Source organism: Pteropus vampyrus, unplaced genomic scaffold (assembly GCF_000151845.1).
Source record: "Pteropus vampyrus isolate Shadow unplaced genomic scaffold, Pvam_2.0 Scaffold470, whole genome shotgun sequence".
Taxonomy (NCBI): Eukaryota; Metazoa; Chordata; class Mammalia; order Chiroptera; family Pteropodidae; genus Pteropus; species Pteropus vampyrus.
Window position 1 is genome coordinate 1,011,385 of NW_011889251.1, and position 15,958 is coordinate 1,027,342.

The following is a 15,958-nucleotide window of genomic DNA, read 5'->3' on the forward strand; positions in this document are numbered from 1 at the left end:
GTACATTGTTGGTGGGATTGCAAATTGGTACAGCCACTATGGAAAACAGTATGGAGGTTTCTCAAAAAATTAAAAATGGATATACCTTTTGACCCAGCAATTGCACTTCTGGGTACTTACCCAAAGAAAACCAAAACAATAATTCATAAAGATCTATGCACCTCAATATTCATGGCAACACAATTTGCAATAGCTGAAATATGGAAGCAACCTAAATGCTCATTAACAGATGATTTGATAAGAAGTTATGGTTTATATACACAATGGAATATTACTCAGCCATTAAAAAAATGAAATCCTACCATTTGCTATGACATTGATGGATTTAGAGGTTATGCTGAGTGAAATAAGTCACAGAGAAAGATAAATACTATATGATTTCAGTTATATGTGGAACAAAAGGAACAAACTAATCACAAACAGACACAATTATAGAGGACAATTTGGTGACAGGGGAGGAGGGGTTGGGGGGCTGGGAGAATGGGGTGAAGGGTTAAAGAAGTACAAATTAGTAGTTAATAGATGGTCCCGAGGATGGGGAGCCCGGCATTAATATATTGGCTAGGTGGAAAACCAGAGGAGAGAAGGAGCAATTTGGTAGATTGTTTTATAAACTATATAAATGTCTAACCAATATACTATATACTTGAAACTAATTAAAAAAAAAAAAAAGTCGTTTGTCCATTGCCTCCAAATCACGCCGCATACCCTACTTGGGAAAACCCTGCCTTCAATCAAAGATATTACTTACTAATAGTGAATTTTTTCGAATGGTAGTAGGTGGTAGTGGATGGTTTGGGATAGGCAGGCTTTCAGAGACAGCCCCTGAAATTCCATCTTCTGAAAGTTCATGTGGCTCTGCAATACCAGGAAAATGACAGAGTGAAGAATCTAGGAACCAAAAAGAAAAAAGTGCAGTCAGTGTATAACCAACCAGTGGTATTTTGATGTGACTTTGCCAAAGGGAGGCCTGAGTGGTGGTGAGACTGTATACTATATTAAATTCTAGATCCTTTGCTGATGGTGTGACTTCGTTGATGCTATAGTGTATTGTTCTTTCTGTGCAAGTATGCTCTTGGAAAACTCAGGTTTTAGTTCAGGGTGGATTCCCTCTTGCTTCTGCCTTCAGCTTATGGGAGGATATTTTTTTTTTAAACTCATCAATATCCCATGCTACTTTGAGCCCCTTATCTTCTACATATAGCAGCTCTTTGTGGATGTTACTAATGACAGAAATCTAAAGTTATCATCTAGCATTGTTTTTTTCCTAACTTTTATTGTCCAGTAATGCCTATTTCTTTTAAAATCCCATGAAAACGAAGAGAAGAAAGTTGAGGAGAGCAAGCTGGGTTTGGAGATGGTCTCTTAGGGTGCCGCACATGGTAGGTGTGAGTGGTACTTCTGGTGTGTAGTGAAAATCAGTCTCGTCCGTTAAGAGCCGCCCCGCAGTGCTGACTGAGCTACTGCTCCCTCTGAAGGTCAGGAGGGTGCGCTTTAATGGTAGAGCAAAGCTGGGCTGGTTTGGTATCCGGCAGGAGCCAGGAGTGCTTAGTTAAATTGCCGGCACATTAAGCTGTAGGGGCCTCTTTCTAAGCCATCAAGATTTCAACTTTCCCACAAAGCCTAATCTAATGCTGAGACTGGGGGTGTCAGGCAGAGCCAGCCTTTTAGGGGCTGTGCTGGTGGGGGACTTGGTCTGGTAAGTGGCCTTGTCAGGCTTGTTGGGAGGGGCGGACCAGTCCCCTTTCTAGTGTGTCGTCTCAACTTGGCAGGGGGCAGAGTTGTCCCTTTTCTCTCTCTCCATGCTCTATCTTATCCTTACATTTCCCCAACTCGCTTTCTGTGTTAACAGCTTTCTTCTCTTTTCCTTTCCCTTCTGTTCTTTGCTGCTTTCTCTTTCAGTCCTCCCTCTTGCTGGGCCTCATTTTCTTTCCATTGTCACTTTGAGGGCTGGCTATTTGAAGTTCCAGAGTTACAATGCTGTCCTGTATGTCCTAGTGACTAGATGTAATTCAGAGGTCCCCAGCCTTTTTTTCTGAGGAGGAGCCAACTTCACTTCCCCGCTGGCTTTCAGATAGCAGCGTTGGTGGGGTACTGACCAGAGTTCCTGAGCTGAATTGTTGGATGAGGCTGGAGGTGCGTCCCCCGCCTGGGGGTGCCTCTCCCCCAACTGGGGGTCCCAGCAGTGTGGGGAGAGGGCTGTGGTTCGTTGTTTATCAGGAGCTGTCAGATGGGGCTGAGATCCACTCTTGGCAAAGTCCTTCCAGAAGCTGAAGGCAGAAGCAGGAGGGAATCCTGCACCCAGGCCATCCTCTGGTTTCTGCAGAGACTGTCATGACTAATAAAGGCTGGAGAAGGGGTGCTTGGTGGTGCTGGCCTGGGACCCACGGGACTGTTTGCAACCATGGATCCGGCCCTGCAGCTAGCTTTTTCCAGGTGGCAACTGGAACAAACTGCTCTCAGTGGAGTTAGGTGGTTGTTGAAAGCATCTAGAAGTGTGGCTTTCCTGCTTAATGAGTTAAGAGATGGACTTTTTCTCCTAAAAGCCAGGTAGCAGACTTTACACAAAAATGATAAGCAGGGGTTTTAACTTTCATTGTTAAATATGTATAGAAAAAAATAAATAACAAAGGTACAGTTTAATGAATAATTACATTTATTAATTTAAATGTAATCTATTCAGGTCTAGAAATAGAACTTTTAAACCCAAATGGGATAGTAGTATGCACTGTGTTGCAATTTGCTTTTTTTACCGTGTTGGCGCTTTTCCATGTCAGCACATGTAATTCTACCTCATTCTTCTTAAAGGTCTAGTAATAGTTCCATGGTTTGGAAATTTTTTTTGTGGTTTGTTTAATCATTCCCATATTGATGGGCCTTTGGGATGTTATTATATAAATATGTGTGTATGTATATTTTATATATAATATATATGTTATATAGCTATTATAAAGAAATGCTGCAATAAACGTGTATGTGGTGTAACTTTTTTTTATTCTAGTGGTAGTATATATCTGTAGGATAAATTTCTAAAAGTGGAATTGCCGTTTCAAAGAATAGAGTGTTTCTATTTATTTATTTGAGGTTTCACTTAAAAATGGGTCTTTAAGAATTAAAAAAGGATGTTTCCTCCAAACATGAGGGAGGAGTGGGATCCCAGTGCCCAGCAGCTAAGGGTAGGCTATTGTAGTTGTTGATAGATATTTTCAAGTAACAATAATTTTTCTGAGGGCTGTTTAATAAATGTTATAGATCTTATATCTTCTAGAGCAGCAGGCCCTGGATCCAGCCAGAGGTCCTGTATATAAAGGCTTTATGCAAAACAATTTTAGCAGATGACTTGTTGAGAACTTCTCTGGATTCCCTCAAAGTCTTCAAGACCAGAAGAAAGCTAAAATGTACATTACCAAGTTTAATTTTGGAGGGAGGTGAGATTGATTGTCTAGAGCCATATTTTCAGGTAATGTTGAACTGCTGTGCATAATTAATGTGTGCATCACTTTTCAGACTTCACTACTCCTAATCTAATGTATCGAGACAAATAGAGAATGCTTACATTTTTGTGCTCTTTTAATGTTGGGCATAGGGGCCGAAGGTCATTAGCAAACCATGTTATTAAATAGTTTGTAGATTTTTTAGTTTTATGTGAAACCCGGTTATAAAAGCAATGTGTATTTTTTATATCAAATATTCTTTGTGAGGAAAATAAGACATCTCTGAGCCTCTTCATTACTTTAGTACCGGGCCTCCAGAAGTAGATGATCCGCTATTATATTTTCATGTTCCATATGCATTTTGATGCCCTCATTCAGGAAGGGTCCCATTTCTGAGCTGCGTGTCATGTACTCTACAGAGAGGATATTCTAAAGCCACAAGCCAAAATGTTGATACAAAAGACATGCTCTAATGTTTAGTCATTTGTTGATTTTATGACAGCTCCGGGTCTGGTAGAACTCTCTGGCAAATAGAAGATTATGAATGAGGTAGGAGATGGCTAATATTTGGCTAATAATCTGGTTGACACTAGGATCAGTATTTGGGCAGTAATGAAGTAACACTACAGGTTGTCTGTCTCCTTTGAGTCTGCTCCCAAAAGAAAAGCAACTTGGGAAATAATAACACAGCAAACGTGTTAGAAGTGGTGAGCAAATCATAAAAACAAAGATCTGTCCATGCTACAATGACCGTGAGGCTTCCTGGTGTCGCTCTGTTGTTGGTAGCACCTCTACCATATTTAAAAAGTAAATCCTGTCTATGGCTGTGCTACCCTGAACAAGCTGGATCTCGGCTGATCTCGGAAGCTAAGCAAGGTTGGCCTGGTTAATACTTGGTGGGAGACCCCTAGAGAGACCAGGTGCTGTAGGCATAAAAAAAAAAAAATAAACAGAGGGGATTGTAAACTGACAAAATCTTTGTAATCTGTGAGGTCAACCAAGAGTTGCCTCACCTAAAAATAAATAAAAAGTAAATCCTGCTGTTGCACGGGACTCCCATGGAAAGCTGTCCATGTCATGGGCAGGTTCTTCCTTGACAAATGCCTGCAGTTCTGGAATGCCTGTTCTTGTGGCTACAGGCTTTGGGGTTCAGATGTGATGCCGTTGCTTATCTCTGCTTCCTCACATGCATGTGTGGCACAACTTCCTCTGCTGCCGACATCATACAGTCTGTTTGTATCTCAGTTTCAGTCAACTTGAATAACTCCTTGAGGTGGCCACCCTCTGGACTACCTAAAGTAAATTTAGTCTGTATAGCCAAATTATCCTCACCATACCTCTCACCATATCCCTGAAATTGGAGAACTTCCAGCATTTTCCCTCTGATGTAATAACAGACAAATGGAATAGATAATTTTATTTTTATTATTAGCAATACTGAAAGGGAAGAGCAAGCCAGCTGGAGTTCTTTCTCTCATATCCCCAGTACTTGGCCTGTCATGTGGTGGGTACTTGATATTGATGAATAAACAGTATTTTGCCAATAGTATCTGATAAATAAAAATAATTAAAGTTATGTGAATCTTTTCAAAAACAATAAAGAGTAACTATAGAAGAGGAAGCTGCAATGATCCTGAAATGACCCTGCTCTTAGCAAGACTGTGAGCTCACCCTTTGGCCTTCCTCGTCCCATACTGTCTGCTTAAGTCATAATGAACCCATTCAATTCTTCAAATGCATTCAGCTCTTTCTTACAGATTGTTTGTTACCTCTGACCAGAGTATGAAGGTTGAGTAGCCTGAATTTCTGTTTATGTTTAACTCGCAATTGTTCATCACTTCCTCTCAGAAGCTTTCTCTGACTTCCCTGACCTGTAGTTTCTACTTTGAGCTCATAGTACCAAGTGTTTTCCTCTCTCTTTTTCAGTCTTTCTCTCAAGACCGAGAAGAAATTTTCTGTTGCTTAACCATTGTCTCGGTAGTGCCTAGAAACCACTAGTGCTGGGTCACAGTGGGTACTTCTGGAAATATTTATGGGATAAACAAATGACTGTGTGAATGGAATAAACTAACAAGTCAATGTTAAAATTTAACAAAAACTGTAAACCTGAGATGATAGAGCAGCACAAACCAGTAATTCTAAAGCTTTTCTTAGCCCAACAAACCATACCCAAAATTATGGGTCTGAGAATCAAGAAAAATTGAGGGGCCTAGGAAATAAAATAACCTACTTACAAAGATCCTATTAAAAGACTGGATAATAAGAGAATTTAAAAAAGACACAGAAGAGATCTTTAGAGTAAAATCTGCTCTGTTTTCAAAATTTAAAGACAATTTATAAATTCTCAAGAAGGATATGTGAAGATGGAAGGAAAGACATGACTTGTGGCTTTGACCATAAGATCATTTACAAGGTGAAGGTAGTCTTCACGTAACCAAGAAAATTTTGTTTTTTATCCCACGTTAACCAGTGACCTCTCAGTTTGAAACAGGAAGAAAACATTTTAAGAACTTAGAGAGCTGAAGTGTCATGTGAAAAAAGAATCACAGTAATTACTGTAAAAAGCAGTGAAGAGCAGATATAAAATAGGTTACCAACAAGGAGAAGATTAGAAATAGGGAGGGAAATCGGGGTAGTGGAAGTGAATAAAAGGCATTCTAGCCATTAAAAAAAAAAAATGGGTGACATGAAAAGCACTAATAAAACTTAATTTTTTTCTGACTCTTAAAGAGTTTAGGTTCTCTTACTCAAATTTTCAGAAATACAAGAGTATAAGTAACAATTGCCCATAATTCCAGCACCCTGGGAAAACTACTATAAATATTTTTTTCCTTCGAGCCCAATTGTGTCAGTCTGCTGTTACTGTACAACTTAAAGTGTGAAAATCTTAATGTACAACTCAATGAGTTTATAGTATCCATGTATACATGACACAGCTCAAGATGTAGAACATTTTCATTATCCCAGAAAGCTCCCCTTGTGCCTCTTCCAGTCAATATACATAAACTCATTTTGACTGTTCTCGAACCTCGTGTTAATGGAATCTTACAGTGTGAAGTCTGTTGAGTCTGGCTGCTTTTGCTCATCATTGTAGGATTCATCCATGTTGTTGCATGTAGTAATCGTCCTTTTTTTATTGCTGGGCAGTTTTCTATTGTATAACTATACATAATCTGTTCTGTTGATGAACATTTGTGTAGTTTATAGTTGCGGGCTCTTATAAATAAAGCTGCTTTGGACATCATTATATATGTCTTTAGTGGACTTCCGCACTCACTTCACCTCAGTATATATCTAAAAGTAGAGTTTCTGAGTCATAAAGTAAACACTGCCAAAGTCATGAGTTTGTTATATACTGCTAAAAGCTTGATTGTTTCCGCTTTTATATATAGGTCCATGATATAATGCGAATTATTTTTTGTTTATAAGGATGAGTGAGGATCAAAGTTCATTTCCCCACCCCCACAAGAATATTGTTAAATGAACTCAAAAAGAGTCTGGAGGCCTTGCTAGAAATACTCAAGATTTATTCAAAGGTCAGGGTTTACAAAACTAGAAACACAACTAGGCAATACCCAGAGTGTTCCGAAGAAGAAAGAAAAGCTGAGTACATTATTGAGAATCAGTCTTTCCTTCTTAGCATCTCGATTGGTCCAAGATGGTAATCTTCTAGCATCTAGATAACTGTTAATCTGGATAATGGAAGTCAGGCTGCTGGAATAAAGAATGTCAGGTGATCTGGACCTTATGGACATTCTTTCCTTAGTCCTCCATGCGGGTTGTCTAGAGGTTCAGTATACATCCAGCCATTGATGTAGGACTAGAAGGTTAATGAGTTTTAAGTTCCCAGGCTAGTTAAAACAATAGAATCATTTCCTCAGGCCTCAACCTACTTGATTTTAGTAATTTAGCAGCTTGGCTATAGTGACTCCATTTTATTTCTTCACTCTATTCTTCAATATCCAGCACTATTTATTGAAAAGACTAATTTTTTACTTTCTGAATTGCAGTGGCACCTTTCTGTTAAATTAGGTGTGAGTAATGTATGGGTCTGTAGGACTCTTTATTTTGTTACATCGATCTATTTATCAGTGTTTAAAGAAAATTGGGATTATGCCGAATATGTAACTTTAAAATTTTTTTACATTTAATATTATATAATGCTTCAAAAACAAACTGACTACAAAAGAACTATGTAGATATACTATAATTTATTCTTTTCTCTTGGGATGTTTAGGTTGTGTTTTTTCTTTTTTTCTGTTTTGCTGTCTTTTATGTTGCAGGCTCTCCTCAAATGTCTGCTAATCTTTATCTATTCATTTATGTATGAGGTAATAAAAAGTCGATTAGAAGTTCTATGTGTGTGGGGTTTACTGTGGAGTGACTGGGTGAATCATTTCTTGGAATCTTCTCAAGTATTAGTATCAGCAACTTTTTTTCCATTGAGGCTGTTTAGTTTTTCCAGGGGAAAATTCTCTACTGTGCTGCCTGCACTTTCAATGCCAGGCTACCAAGCATCTTGTAATTTAAAAAATAATGACAACTTTGAAAATATTGTTCTTTCCTGCATCTCTACTTTGAGGGTTTTTTTTGTTTTTGTTTTTGTTTTTAATAGTGATCTTATCTCCATGGACCACCTTCTCAAAGAATAGTTTCTGCTTTTCTCATTGTGTGGTTGAATATCTGCTAATCCTGTGACTTTGAGCATGTCTTGAATGGGCTCGTGAGATAGCAGTGTTCATTCAAGTGCAATCTATTAATGGATCTTGGCTGCTGCTCAGTTTGAGCTGTCTTTTTTGGAGCTCTGATTTGTCTTTAGTGCTACAATTTCCGCTGTTTACATTTGATCCTCAGAGTAAGACTCTCCACTATAGTAGGACTTACATTTCACTGACCAAATTTATGAGAAAACATTCATGTCACAAAGTTCAGTATCATACCTTAAATTTAAAACTCATTTGTGTTTTAGTTAAGTGGTTCATACTAGACTGCGTCATTATTAGGTAAGTTTTTTTTTTTTTGTATTACTTTGCTTTGCTTCTATACAAGCTTGGGAATAACAGATTCCCACTGGGAGAAGCCCTGCTTTTCAGGGGCCAGCTCTTGGATCTTTGATCTTAGCACAGATGCTGTTTCTGTGGCTACTGCTGTTCTCTTACTGGGATTTTTTCTTGTTTAGAGGAAACTGAAAATAGATCCAGATTTTTATTCCTCTAAGATGACTGTGTAATTGGGAACACAGGGACAATGTTGGGGGCGGGGGGCTCATGGCAGCTGGAGCACCTGTGCGGCTTAGGCTCTATAAATGCCTCTGTGAATAGCACATGGGGTTTTTTCCCCCTAGACATTAAGTGATTCCTCAGGCAGAAGGAGAAAAGTACACACCAAAAACAAGGGGGAATCATGTGATTGAGGGAGACACATACATTTGAGAGAGTTTTGAGGGCCCCAGGGAGAAAACTGCACAAGATAATGAGGAACAGATGCCAACAGATGGATTAAGAAAACTCATGAAACACGGAGGTATGAAGTTATAATAGTTCTATATACTTTGTTCTTTTCCCCTTCTCACTGCTTATTGTGTTTAGAAGAACAGTGTCTTCAGAGAAATATAGGTTCAGAGTTTGCTAGAGGGAGAATAATCATTATTGCAGGGTCTTATTGGACTACTCAAGTCAAACTACAGTTTTGGTGGAATTAGCTCAGTCTGGAGTACGCCCTCCCCCAATACATACACTGAATTTAAGGAAACAGTAGCTGTGGCGGCTGTGTTCTACTTTTGTGACTAAAAATTATGGAATGGCCATGGGGGCGGTTAATGAAACTGATTTCTGAGTTCACCAGGGCTCACTAGGTTTCCACAGCCTTCTCAGGAGGAGAGAGGAAATGCAAGTGGTCAGCAGCACATATGCCCAGATTTGTGTGGTGGTTGTAATGTTAGTCACCATGCGTTAGGGTGAGGAGAAAGGCCATTCCCAGGTCAGAGTGTGATGCCATGTTGGCACAGACCATAGAACAGAGAAGGGAAAGAATTCTCATTCTTTTCTGAATCCCTATTCGGCCCCTAGGAAAATAAGAGAGTCTCTAAAATGTGGACCAGAATGTAATTGTGGTCAAAATAGGGGCCCTCAAGCCATTCGGATTCCATATTAAAAAGGTTCAGTTTATAATCACCTCCCTCAAGTGACAATCCCCCAACTCCCCCAACTCCAACTCCTCCTACTGAGTTTAAGCCCCTCCCTACTCAGCAATCTGTTTACCACCTTTTCTAAAAATCGCTATGTTTGTCTTTTTAACCAGTTATCCAAGAGAAGAGTTTGAGCCATATTCATCTCTACACCCCACTACTTAGCACAGTGCCAGGCACAGTCAGCACTGCATAATGTATGCTTGGTTGAATGTCACTCAGAAGGGTTCATTAGCTTACCTCACTATTGGTTCCTAGGACTGGTAGTTTAGGTTAAGCTGGGTTTCAGTCTGATTTATGAGCTGTTATAAAGTCACCTGGAACCCCATTTCTTCTTTCAATGCTGCCTTTCTGAAATGCCTACCTCACCTTAAGACTGGCTCCCTCAGGGCTGGAAATTGGCCGTCAGCAATTTTGTAAGCTATGACCTTGCTAGACTTTGTGTGTGCCTGTGTTGAGGAGAGGAGCAGGTTGGGAATGTGATCCCAGCACTTCGGAACCAATCCTAGTGGCCAAAGATACCACTTGTGATTGGCTTAGTTCTGGATTCCATGAATAAATCTTGATGAAGGAGGGAAGGGTGACCTGGATTGGCTTTGGTTAGATTGGGCTCTCTCTGGAGCTGGAAGGGGATGAGCTTCTCTTGAAGAACATGAACTGCAGGAAGAATGGATGGATACCTAACTGAAAATCTGACTGCTATTACAGGAGAGATAGTGGACTTCGCTGGCTGCCCCCACAAAAAACTATTAGTTTAATCCAAATTTTCTAGGGACCCTTACTTGATGGCTATTCTGCTCTTCATATAGGATCACTTGTTTATTGATTGCATGTTATAAAAAAGTGAAATTTAGTAAATAGTAAATTTATTTACTAAATTACCAAGTATCTAGTAATACTCAAAATTGTAAATTTTAGATATGAGATTCTTCTCTCTATTAACTTACTATTTAGGTTGGGACAGAGGAGACTCAAATAGATAAAAAGTTAAATATCAGTACAAGAGATGGGTAACAGTCCAAGGCAGCAAGGTGACATATCATGTTGTTCATCCAGGATACATACTTTGCATTCCCCAGTAATGCTTTTAATCTGGAAGTCATTGTGTCAGGCACTGTGGGGGTTATAGAGACCATGGAAAGGAGATGCTCGCCCTCCAGACTTCAAACTCAGTCAAGAGCATGGTTAATAGGCTTGGGGGCTGGGAAGCAATGGCCGTCCTCACAGAAGCAAACCACCAAGAACAGGCACCTGTAAACACAAATGGGGGTTCCTGGTAAGCCTTCCAGGGTCTTGGGAGCCCAGATGGTCAGAAGAGATGCTCAGCATCCTCTGTAGACAGCTCTGCCCTCTGTCCAGTGACAATTGAGCACACAGCTCAACCGCACAGAGCTGTGGGTCTGGGGGAGCAAACAGATCACCCCAGTGCCCCGGGCAGTGGTGGCTTTTACACTCTGGTAGGTCACTGCTGTCAGTGCTGCTTGTTAGAAGACCTCCGTGCAGCTCAACACCATTTATTGGAGGATTGCTAGTACTGGATCAACGTCTGCTGATCTGACCCTTAGTTAGTTCTGTTAGACTTTCTGCTTTCTTAGAGCTATCCAGTCACATCTGTGGACATTTCGGAGGATTGAAAACCAAAATATCCTGTTCTTCATTCAACACATTATTGAGGAGCCTGCTTTGTGCCAGGCGCTATGCTAAGCTCTAGGGTCATGGTGATGATCCAGAACTGACTTGATCCCTGCTGTCACAGCCTATATTCTAGAGGGGAAGGCAGACAAAGGCAAATAAACATATGTTTGCCAATTGTGGTGATGGTGAGTAGGAAACAAAATGGGCAGAGCTGAAGATTTGTAAGAGGTATGAGATACCTTTAAGGCATTTTGTAAATGATCCCATGGTTTGCAGTTTTTTTCCTAATGATTTTCACTGATTAAATGCAAATAATTTTCATCGTTTGTCTCTTAGGTACACTTTGCAGGTCCTCAATGAACCAAGGGAACCCTCCACCGTATCCGGGCCCCGGTCCGACAGCCCCATACCCACCTTATCCACAACCACCAGTGGGGCCTGAGGCCTACCCTCCAGGACCTATGGGAGGACCCTACCCACCTCCTCAAGGGTACCCCTACCAAGGATACCCACAGTATGGCTGGCAAGGCGGACCTCAGGAGCCTCCTAAAACCACAGGTACTGTGACCAGAGTGCGTGTATGTGGGTATGCAGGTGTGCGTGTGCACAGCCCCATGCCACCAAAGGAAATGTTTGCGTGTTTTCTTTGGCAGAGAAGAAACTGGTTTTTGTGTGCTGTGGTTGATGTTCCCAAAGCTTGGTGACTGCTTCTAACTCCTGAGAAGGACTTCTTTCTTAGGAAGCCTGACTCAGTTCTGCTTGCTTCCTTTATGTCTCTTGTCCTCTCTGGGGCCGATGACTTCCTGGCCGACATGTTTTCTGAGAGGACCTCCTAGAGCACTGGTGGGGGAAGTTCCAGTTGGGTTCTTGCTCTGGCAGCCAGTTTTGTTTTCCAGGTTTAGCTTGTTGGGATTATTGTATCTCAGCTGCTTGACCCTCAAGTCATCCTCTTGCCCCTGCTATTGCAGTTGGTTTTCTTTACTAATATGTTTTCGTGATCCTGTTTAACCTGCCAGCTGGGTTTCCAGCAGGTTTATGAGTCCTCCTTATGTGCTAGAACAGTGCTACTCAAAGTTTACTCTGCAGCTAGTGCCAGTCCATGAACGGCTATCGGGCTATGAGGAGATAAGTACAGAAAGTGAGAGTAAACTTTTAAACACTTTTAGAGCAATTTGACATTACTGTAACCTTCAAGCATGAGATCTTGCATTTTACACAAAGTGTCACTCTGAGAAGGATTAGGAAGGAAGCATCTTGAGAAGCACTGCACTAGACTTTCCTGACTGCTACGACTGTTTTATAACCTTTTGGGTTACAGAATGGTTGCTCTCTTACAGCACTTTCAGCTTTTTAAAGTAGCGAATTCTTACTGAGTGCTCATTATGTGCCGAATGGTTTCCTAAGAGCTTTATATATATTAACATTTAATCCTTGCAACAATCCCATGAGGTTATTCCCGTTTTACAGTGAAATAATTGAGGAATAGACTGGAGTAATAGTTCATCCAAGGTCACCCAGCTGGAAGTGGCAGATCCCAGAATTGAATTCTGATAGTTTGGCTTAAGAATCTGTACCTATAACTTATTGCTCTACTCTTGTCCTGCTCCTGTCTTTTCTGACCCACATTCATCTGAATTTAGGGCCTCAGGCTGCCTCAGAGATTTTCCTATAGTTTAGCCCCTTATAATTAAAACTAGTAACAGAATTGATGGCTCATTTTATTCCAGGATTTGAGGATCTTTAGAATGGGTGGATGCCATGGAAGAAAAATATGTTTAAGAGGAATTTTGCACTCAATATGGGAAAGATTATACTTTCATAGTGTAAAATCAGAGGCTGTGTAAAGATTGGATAGATTTGAATACCTTTACAAGGTTTAGTTTATCTCGAAGGAAAACTTTTACCATCAACGATTCTGTTTTGCTGTAAGTGTTTATAACACATGCTTGGAAGAGTGCAGGAAGTATAACCAGTATTATCAGAGTAGTTGGCGTCCAGGTCTATGACATCAAAGGGGGGTGTCCTGAAAATCTTAGTTTCTGGGTTTTCTGCTTCCAAACAAGGTAACTAGACTGAAAAGACCACATAATATATGATTTCATTTATGTGAAATTCAAGAATAAGCCAAACTAATTGATGGTTATGGAGATCAGAATATCAGTTACTCCTAGTTGTGGAGTTGGGGGCAAGGATGGGATTGGTTAGTGATTGGGAAGGGCACAGGGGACCTTATGGGGGTATTAGGAATATTCTTTACCTTAATCTGGGTATAAACGCTCTTCAAGCTGTACACTTACCATTTTTGCACTTCACCAAATGTTATATGTCAATGAAAAGAAATATGTCAGCCCAGCATTTTGGTTATCCAATAGACTCAGCCCAGTGCCTGCCTGGTGTTATATCTTTCATAGCCCTCATGGTCCACTGTGTGCAGGCCACTTCCGGGCCTGTATTGTTTATACTGTCTAACTAGCATTCAATGGATTGGAACTTTATAGAGCTTATCTAGAATAAGTGCTTCCTGGGCTTGGTGGACTTTGTCCCCTCACACAGAAAATACAGATCTGATCTTCTTTCTTTACCTTTGGTATAATTTAAGTATTACATCAGCCTTTTGAGGAAAAAATAATATTCCAATTCTTCTTAAGATTAAAAGGCTTTTATTTATCACAGTTTCATAAATGCAATTGGAAGCTATTTAATATTCTTTCTTATGAGATTTCTTTCTCTCATCAGCTTGTGAATTGTTAACTGCCCAGACTCATTCTGCACTCAGACATGGCAGGTGATGCCAGATGGTCAAGTTCATCTCTCACCTGGAGTCCAGGTTCTGCGAATGGGACCCTTTGATCCCCTCGCTAAGGGATGCACCCTTTAGGGACACATTTCATTCCTTGCTCTCTGTATTCCTTCTGGGGCTCCCAGTCAGCTTCATTCTAGAGGCCCGCATGTATCTCTGAGTTCTGTGGAAATTTTAGGTTTTTTTCCTGCAACTGGATGAATTTAGATTTACCTGCTACTGCAAATACCTGAAGTTCAAGTGTGTAGTCAGTTCTGTTAACAGTTACCTAGGTGGGAACCACTTCTTTTTTGAAGGAGGGGGGGTCATCTTAGCAATTCTTAATTGGTGTGTGGTAATTAGTAGTAAGGACTTAATAAAAGTGTGGGTGGGTAGGTGGCTAATCTAAGCAGAGCCTTTGGCAGTCTGTTTATGGTTCAAAGTTCATTTTTCATAAATTGTAGTTAAGAAAAACCTTTGCTTTTCCTTAGAAAACCAGCTTTTTGGAAACTGTGTGAATGGAGGCAATAGGTAGTTGTGGGAATGAGCTTTCCAGAGAGCAGTATATCTCCTGGAGTGATTTTTAATAATAATAATAATTATTATTATATTATAATTATAATTATTACTATATTATAATTATAATAATAATTATTATTATAAAACTAGTATCTTGAGCATGGTGCCAGATAATCTTCACAACAACCCTGTAGCATAGTCCCATTTTACAGAGGTGGAGTCTGAGGCTCAGAGAAGTTGTGTTTTAGTTAGCTATTATAAAGGATATTGCCCCAAAACTCAATGGCTTAAAACAACTATTTATTATTTCTCATTCTGTGAGTTGGCTTCATATGCTCTCTCCTGGGATCACTTGTGTGACTTAATTCAGCTGTCAACTTGGCTGGGGCTGGAATATCCAAGATGGCCTCACTTACATGACTAGGGTCTTGGTTTGCGTCCAGGAGGCCTCTCTCTACACATAGTCTCTCATCTAGCCTGAGCTTCTTTACATGGCAGCCAAGAGGGTGAAAGTAGAAGCTGCTAGGCTTTCAATAGCTAGGCCCAGAACTGGTACAGCACTACCTACCCAGTATTCTATTGTTCACAGCAGGTCACAAGGCTGGCCACGTTCAACAGGATGGGAAATAGATGTCACCTCCCCGCTCCTTTGTTTTTGGTAACAGTTTTATTGAGATATAATTCACATACCATACAATTCACCCGCTCGAAGTATACAATTCAGTGGCTTTTAGCATATTCACAAAGCTGTGCCACCACTGTCTAATTCCAGAACATTTTATCATCACAAAAAGAAACCTGGAACCCTTTAGTGGTCACTCCCCATTTTCTTAACCCTCCCCCACCATTAATCTACTTTCTGTCTCTACGGAGTTGCCTAATCTGGACATTTCTCATGAATGGAATTATATAATATGTGGTCTTTTATGTGACTGGCTTCCTTCACTTAGTGCAATGTTTCCGAGGTTCACCCATGTTGTAGTCAGTGTCAGTACATTCCTTCATATTGCTAAAGGGTATTCAATAATATGGATATACCACACTTTATTCATCCATTAGTTGATAGACATTTGAGTTTCTACTTTTTGGCTATTATGAATAATAAATAATAGCTATTACAAACATTTCTGTAAAATAAACTCCCATCTCGCTGAGGAATGGCATGCGAATACAGGGTGAGAGGAGTTGTTGGTGACCATCTTGGCAGACAGTCCACAACACTCCATTCTTTGCTCTCAACAATTGACATTTTCCCCAGGCACAAAATATTTCCACCCCTTCCAAGACCACCAGATGTCTCATTCAGTAACCTGGATGAAGTCCGGGATGTCATCTAAGTAGTCTACACGTAGGCAAAGCCTCTAACCCTTCACTCTCCACTCCTCATTCCCATTCTGCCCTACC

At 40.3% G+C, this 15,958-nt stretch overlaps 1 long non-coding RNA gene across 1 annotated transcript in view; it reads left to right on the forward strand.

Moving 5' to 3' along the window:
• The window catches only part of LOC105306963, a 55,065-nt gene that overhangs the window by 5,518 nt on the left and 33,589 nt on the right, over nucleotides 1-15,958 (forward strand). The window contains exon 2 of the long non-coding RNA XR_897185.2: nucleotides 11,593-11,814. This is a non-coding gene — a long non-coding RNA (uncharacterized LOC105306963). The remainder of the gene's footprint in view (nucleotides 1-11,592; nucleotides 11,815-15,958) is intronic.